Raw genomic sequence first — 7,228 nt, 5'->3', positions numbered from 1 at the left:
CGGATACATCGTCGGGAACTATAAACAGTCCCTGTAATTTTGCACCTACTGGCTGTTAGACAAGTGACATTAAACACATTCTAATTATGTTGGTACATCTAAATGACCATGCCAATTAAGGGTTTAAGAGATTGGCCTTTATACCAGTGTGTTGTTTTCAGTGCTAATTAAGCTTGGCGATATTGCCCAAATCGCCTTGGTGATATGAAGGACATGTGCTAGTTTTGTGCTTTAAACAGTTTTCCATGTTTCGATTAAACGCTCTTGCCTTGAAACGTAACTGTATGGTTTAACGTTTAAGGATATATGTCCTATATTGTTGTACAATACCTAAGTCAAAATCGACGTTTGGCCATGGTGTCGTTTTCTTTAAATATTTTTCGTAAACATTAATACCAGAACAAGGCTGCAAGTCACATGTTGGCGCATATCGTCATTTAACGTGACCGGAAAAATACGTAATTCCCGGATCTTATTTTGCATTGTTTACAAATATGAACACATAGGAATTGAAATAATTCAACTTTTTTGTTAAAGATGTATCCTTTTTTTTTGGGGGGGGGGGATATATTCGGAAAATAGGGAAAATCAGAGGCTAATTTGTGGAACAATAAGTGTCCGTCGCGTGTAAACGATACGACAAAGAAGGGTAACAGGGCCCCGACTTAGTTACTACAGTTAATAATAGTTTACTGCAATTCTAAAAGGTTCATTTTGGTATTAGAATATTCGATCGAAAGAATTACCGAATATTCGAATATCAATTTTGCCATTCGTTTGCATCCCTAGTTATTATATTACTAAAAAAGTCATAAAAGGTATGTAATTGTAATTTAGATAAGTACGCCAAATTGTATGCGAAGTTGTGTCCCTTTTCTGTGTTCGCTGACTTTTATTTGGAAGTGAAAGGGGCTAATTTTAAAACAATTAAAATGGTTATTTCTCTGCTTAACACAATGAAATATTTTTTATTTCACCGATAAAACCGTTTAAATCATCGGAAACCTTAATCAAGAAAGAAAATGAATGCTTTTTAAGTAATGGCATATGGTTCAAAGCTTTTAAAGCCCATGATAAATGGTTAATAATCCATCCAAGTTCAATGAAGCAAAACCAAAAATTTACTACAGAAAATTGCAGAACAAGAGCAATTTACAGTATTTTTACATTTATTTTTTTAGGTTTAATAAAATAATCTATTGTTATGTATAATAGTGCTATATAATTTAACCTAACATGGGTCCATGTTTACGTCTTGGGTCAGAGTTTGAGATTCGCGGCTCAGGAGAGCGTTTTTTATATGGTACAAAATAATTTTCATATAATTATGTTTGATAAAAGATGTGTAAAATAATGATTGTTAAGAAGTGATATGTAACAGGGGCCTACTTTAAAGCAGATCTTAGTTTTAACTTGAAATGATCTAGGTGTCATATATTTATTATTTTGCTTCTTATTTGTGTGTATTGATATAAACAGACTTAAAACTGAACACAAAGTGGATGAGCTTTGAAATTCATAAATTTGAAACAAGAATAAACACATGGTATATAGATGTGTGGTATATTGCTAAGTATATGTTTAAAAGAAGCGTTCATATGAAAAATTGAACGATTAAATTGGACTGGTGAACCTAAAACCAACAGCGCATATAGAAGTAGAAGCAGTTATTAAGTTAATGGAACAATTCGTCACCCTATTGCAAGGAACTGAAGGAAACACAACATACTGCGTGAAGTTAGCGGCGTGAAGTTAGCGGCCTAGCGGCCTTAAGTTAGCGGCCTAGCGGCGTGAAGTTAGCGGCCTAACGGCGTGAAGTAAGCGGCCTAGCGGCGTGAAGTTAGCGGCCTAGCGGCGTGAAGTTAGCGGCCTAGCGGCGTGAAGTTAGCGGCCTAGCGGCGTGAAGTTAGCGGCCTACCGGTGTGAAGTTAGCGGCCTAGCGGCGTGAAGTTAGCGTCCTAGCGGCGTGAAGTTAGCGGCCTAGCGGCGTGAAGTTAGCGTCCTAGCGGCGTGAAGTTAGCGGCCTAGCGGCGTGAAGTTAGCGGCCTAGCGGCGTGAAGTTAGCGGCCTAGCGGCGTGAAGTTAGCGGCCTAGCGGCGTGAAGTTAGCGGCCTAGCGGCGTGAAGTTAGCGGCCTAGCGGCGTGAAGTTAGCGGCCTAGCGGCGTGAAGTTAGCGGCCTAGCGGCGTGAAGTTAGCGGCCTAACGGCGTGAAGTTAGCGGCCTAGCGGCGTGAAGTTAGCGGCCTAGCGGCGTGAAGTTAGCGGCCTAGCGGCGTGAAGTTAGCGGTCTAGCGGCGTGAAGTTAGCGGCCTAGCGGCGTGAAGTTAGCGGCCTAACGGCCTAATATGGTATCTTATTTCAAATTATGAATATATGCTTTTTCTTCTTAAACAATGATAAATTAACTGTTTTTGAGCACAAAATATCAATTTCAAGCGAGTTTCAACAAATTTTTCAAAAGAAATTATCAAACATTTTTCTATTTTATAGCATGCAAACATGTCTGCTCTGCTAACAAAATGATATATTTGCTGTTTATATGCACCCGTCATCAGTCTGAAACGATTTTCAACATTTTTTCAAAGAAGTCGATCAAGCAATCCAGCGGCCTAGCGGCATGAAGCTAGCGGCCTAGCAGTCTAATATGGTATATTATTTCAAAGTACGAATACATGCCTTTTCTTCTTAAACAATGATATATTAACTGTTTTTGTGCACCAGGGGTATCTGTGATGAGCGTAACAGTGTACCAGGGATATCTGCGATGAGAGTAATAGTGTACCAGCAGTATCTGTGATGAGCGTAATAGTGCACCAGGGATATCTGCGATGAGCGTTATAGTGTACCAGTGGTATCTGTGATGAGGGTAATAGTGTACCAGGGGTATCTGTGATGAGCGTAATAGTGCACCAGGGATATCTGCGATGAGCGTTATAGTGTACCAGTGGTATCTGTGATGAGGGTAATAGTGTACCAGGGGTATCTGTGATGAGCGTAATAGTGCACCAGGGATATCTGCGATGAGAGTAATAGTGTACCAGCAGTATCTGTGATGAGCGTAATAGTGCACCAGGGATATCTGCGATGAGCGTTATAGTGTACCAGTGGTATCTGTGATGAGGGTAATAGTGTACCAGGGGTATCTGTGATGAGCGTAATAGTGCACCAGGGATATCTGCGATGAGCGTTATAGTGTACCAGTGGTATCTGTGATGAGGGTAATAGTGTACCAGGGGTATCTGTGATGAGCGTAATAGTGCACCAGGGATATCTGCGATGAGCGTTATAGTGTACCAGTGGTATCTGTGATGAGGGTAATAGTGTACCAGGGGTATCTGTGATGAGGGTAATAGTGTACCAGGAGTATCTGTGATGAGCGTAATAGTGCACCAGGGTATCTGTAATGAGCGTTATAGTGTACCAGGGGTATCTGTGATGAGCGTAATAGTGTACCAGGGGTATCTGTGATGAGCGTAATAGTGTACCAGGTGTATCTGTGATGAACGTTATAGTGCACCAGGAGCATCTGTGATGAGCGTAATAGTGTACCAGGAGTATCTGTGATGAGCGTTATAGTGCACCAGGAGTATCTGTGATGAGCGTAATAGTGTACCAGGAGTATCTGTGATGAGCGTAGTAGTGTACCAGGAGTATCTGTGATGAGCGTAATAGTGCACCAGGGATATCTGCGATGAACTTTATAGTGCACCAGGGGTATCTGTGATGAGCGTTATAGTGTACCAGGGGTATCTGTGATGAGCGTTATAGTGTACCAGGTGTATCTGTGATGAGCGTTATAGTGTACCAGGAGTATCTGTGATGAGCGTTATAGTGCACCAGGAGTATCTGTGATGAGCGTAAAAGTGTACCAGGAGTATCTGTGATGAGCGTAATAGTGTACCAGGAGTATCTGTGATACGCGTAATAGTGCACCAGGGATATCTGCGATGAACGTTAGAGTGCACCAGGGGTATCTGTGATGAGCGTTATAGTGTACCAGGGGTATCTGTGATGAGCGTTATAGTGTACCAGGTGTATCTGTGATGAGCGTTATAGTGTACCAGGAGTATCTGTGATGAGCGTTATAGTGTACCAGTGGTATCTGTGATGAGGGTAATAGTGTACCAGGGGTATCTGTGATGAGCGTAATAGTGCACCAGGGATATCTGCGATGAGCGTTATAGTGTACCAGTGGTATCTGTGATGAGGGTAATAGTTTACCAGGGGTATCTGTGATGAGGGTAGTAGTGTACCAGGAGTATCTGTGATGAGCGTAATAGTGCACCAGGGGTATCTGTGATGAGCGTTATAGTGTACCAGGGGAATCTGTGATGAGCGTAATAGTGTACCAGGGGTATCTGTGATGAGCGTAATAGTGTACCAGGTGTATCTGTGATGAACGTTATAGTGCACCAGGAGTATCTGTGATGAGCGTAATAGTGTACCAGGAGTATCTGTGATGAGCGTTATAGTGCACCAGGAGTATCTGTGATGAGCGTAATAGTGTACCAGGAGTATCTGTGATGAGCGTAATAGTGTACCAGGAGTATCTGTGATGAGCGTAATAGTGCACCAGGGATATCTGCGATGAGCGTTATAGTGCACCAGGGGTATCTGTGATGAGCGTTATAGTGTACCAGGGGTATCTGTGATGAGCGTTATAGTGTACCAGGTGTATCTGTGATGAGCGTTATAGTGTACCAGGAGTATCTGTGATGAGCGTAATAGTGCACCAGGGGTATCTGTGATGAGCGTTATAGTTTACCAGGGGTATCTGTGATGAGCGTTATAGTGTACCAGGTGTATCTGTGATGAGCGTTATAGTGTACCAGGTGTATCTGCGATGAGGGTAATAGTGTACCAGGAGTATCTGTGATGAGCGTAATAGTGTACCAGGTGTATCTGTGATGGGCGTAATAGTGTACCAGGTGTATCTGTGATGGGCGTAATAGTGTACCAGGTGTATCTGTGATGAGCGTTATAGTGTACCAGGAGTATCTGTGATGAGCGTAATAGTGCACCATGTGTATCTGTGATGAGCGTTATAGTGCACCAGGGATATCTGTGATGATCGTTATAGTGTACCAGGTGTATCTGTGATGAGCGTTATAGTGTACCAGGTGTATATGCGATGAGGGTAATAGTGTACCAGGAGTATCTGTGATGAGCGTAATTGTGTACCAGGAGTATCTGTGATGAGCGTAATAGTGTACCAGGTGTATCTGTGATGAGCGTTATAGTGTACCAGGAGTATCTGTGATGGGCGAAATAGTGTACCAGAGGTATCTGTGATGAGCGTACTAGTGTACCAGGCGTATCTGTAATGAGCGTAATAGTGTACCAGGAGTATCTGTGATGAGCGTTATAATGTACCGGGGCATCTGTGATGAGCGTAATTGTGTACCAGGGGTATCTGTGATGAGCGTAATAGTGTACCAGGAGTATCTGTGATGGGCGTACTAGTTTACCAGGGATATCTGTGATGAGCGTACTAGTGTACCAGGAGTATCTGTGATGAGCGTAATAGTGTACCAGGGGTATCTGTGATGAGCGTTATAGTGTACCGTGGTATCTGTGATGAGCGTAATTGTGTACCAGGAGTATCTGTGATGAGCGTTATAGTGCACCAGGGGTATCTGTGATGAGCGTAATAGTGCACCAGGGATATCTGTGATGAGCGTAAAAGTGTATCAGTAGTATATGTGATGGGCGTACTAGTGTACCAGGAGTATCTGTGATGGGCGAAATAGTGTACCAGAGGTATCTGTGATGAGCGTACTAGTGTACCAGGCGTATCTGTAATGAGCTTAATAGTGTACCAGGAGTATCTGTGATGAGCGTTATAATGTACCGGGGCATCTGTGATGAGCGTAATAGTGTACCATGGGTATCTGTGATGAGCGTTATAGTGTACCAGGGGTATCTGTGATGAGCGTAATAGTGCACCAGGGATATCTGCGATGAAAGTAATAGTGCACTAGGGATATCTGCGATGAACGTAATAGTGTACAAGGGGTATCTGTGATGAGCGTAATAGTGTACCAGGGGTATCTGTGATGAGCGTAATAGTGTACCAGGGGTATCTGTGATGAGCGTAATAGTGTACTAGGGGTATCTGTGATGAGCGTAATAGTGTACTAGGGGTATTTGTGATGAGCGTAATAGTGTACCAGGGATATCTGCGATGAGCGTAATAGTGTACCAGGGGTATCTGTGATGAGCGTAATAGTGTACCAGGGGTATCTGTGATGAGCGTAATAGTGTACTAGGGGTATCTGTGATGGGCGTAATAGTGCACCAGGGGTATCTGTGATGGGCGTAATAGTGTACCTGGGGTATCTGTGATGGGCGTAATAGTGCACCAGAGGTATCTGTGATGAGCGTAATAGTGTACCAGGGGTATCTGTGATGGGCGTAATAGTGTACAAGGGGTATCTGTGATGAGCGTAATAGTGTACCAGGGGTATCTGTGATGAGCGTAATAGTGTACCAGGTGTATCTGTGATGAGTGTAATAGTGTACCAGGTGTATCTGTGATGAGCGTAGTAGTGTACCAGGGGTATCTGTGATGAGCGTAATAGTGTACCATGTGTATCTGTGATGAGCGTAATAGTGTACCAGGGGTATCTGTGATGAGCGTAATAGTGTACCAGAGATATCTGTGATGAGCGTAATAGTGTACCAGGGGTATCTGTGATGAGCGTAATAGTGTACTAGGGATATCTGTGATGAGCGTAATAGTGTACTAGGGGTATCTGTGATGAGCGTAATAGTGTACCAGGGGTATCTGTGATGAGCGTAATAGTGTACCAGGGGTATCTGTGATGAGCGTAATAGTGTACCAGGAGTATCTGTGATGAGCGTAATAGTGTACTAGGGGTATCTGTGATGAGCGTAATAGTGTACCAGGGGTATCTGTGATGAGCGTAATAGTGCACCAGGGGTATCTGTGATGAGCGTAATAGTGTACCAGGGGTATCTGTGATGAGCGTAATAGTGTACCAGGGGTATCTGTGATGAGCGTAATAGTGTACCAGGGATATCTGGGATGAGAGTAATAGTGCACCAGGGATATCTACGATGAGAGTTCTAGTGTACCAGGGATATCTACGATGAGAGTTCTAGTGTACCAGGGGTATATGTGATGAGAGTAATAGTGCACCAGGGATATCTACGATGAGAGTTATAGTATACCAGGGGTATATGTGATGAAAGTAATAGTGCACTA

The sequence above is a fragment of the Mya arenaria genome, chromosome 7 (genome assembly GCF_026914265.1).
Source record: "Mya arenaria isolate MELC-2E11 chromosome 7, ASM2691426v1".
In the NCBI taxonomy this organism is placed as follows: domain Eukaryota; kingdom Metazoa; phylum Mollusca; class Bivalvia; order Myida; family Myidae; genus Mya; species Mya arenaria.
This window is presented reverse-complemented; position numbering follows the sequence as displayed.